Genomic DNA, 1,083 nt, shown 5'->3' with positions numbered 1-1,083 from the left:
ACGCCCTGGGCTCCCTAAACCCAGGGTGGACACACTCAACGAGACAGCTGCAGGAGGGGAAGGGACACACTCGTGCAGAGACTAAGGGTTTAAAGGGAAGCAGGTTTTATTCACACTGTTCACAGTGCGCTCAGTGCTGTGAAGGGGAAGGAGAGAAGTGCCCCCAGCTGTCACGGGTCCCCTCTCCCACCTGGGTGGGGCGCCACTCAGACACAACTTTTGCTGCCCCCAAGCAGCGCCTCAGGGCCACTGCCTGGTGGGTGGGGGCCCCACCAGGGCCCCGCCGGCTACAGGGAGAAGGCTTTGGAGTGATAGCCGGCTGGCACAGACCACTAAGCCGTGGCGGGCGGAGGGAGCGGGGCTCAGCCCAGGGCAGGGCCCACCTTGCAGCAACCAGAGCAGCCAGCAGGTGAAGCCACAGGAGGGGGCCACAACCGAGCCTGGAAATCCATGTGCACACACACCATACTGCACGCTTAGGATCAGCCTGTGGGAGCCCCAAGAAGGAAAACCACTGGGCCAGGACTCCAGGACCCCTGACCCCTTCTGGCCTCAAGGATCAGGGGTCAGCCATGGTCCTGATGCCAACACCTGGAGCAGGCAGGGGTGCAAATCAAAGCCCCCCCCCCAAACCAGAGACACCGTCCCGACCCAGGGACTGTACACCAGCGTCCTGATTTGCAGTTTGTCTCAGGGAAGCACGGCTCAGTCCAAAGGCGCCAGAGCGGCACTGCCTCTGCTCACAGACGCCAGCCCTGGAAACACGACAGACACTCCAAGAAGGCTGAGAGTTTGGGTTGCAGGAGACTCCGGCATCTCGGGGTCAAAGACATCCTACCCAACCTCTGGGAGCCAGAGCTCTCCAGGGAACACGTGGAATGGGAATTTCCTCAAAGCCTTGGCGTCCCGGGAGTTTCTGAAGAGCCACCACCAGGGGGAGCCAGAGTGGCTGTGGGGGGTGCAGGCCCAAGGAATTTCAGAGAAATTTCTCTGAAGCTGGTGCTTCTGGCCAGGGAAAGAGACAAGACAGGTGCACACGCTTGATGCAACGAGGCATCCGTACTTTTAAAAAAGTCTCTTGAA

This window comes from Stenella coeruleoalba, assembly GCF_951394435.1.
Source record: "Stenella coeruleoalba genome assembly, chromosome: 15".
NCBI lineage: Eukaryota > Metazoa > Chordata > Mammalia > Artiodactyla > Delphinidae > Stenella > Stenella coeruleoalba.
The sequence above is the reverse complement of the archived record's forward strand: the minus strand, read 5'-3'. Positions refer to the sequence as shown.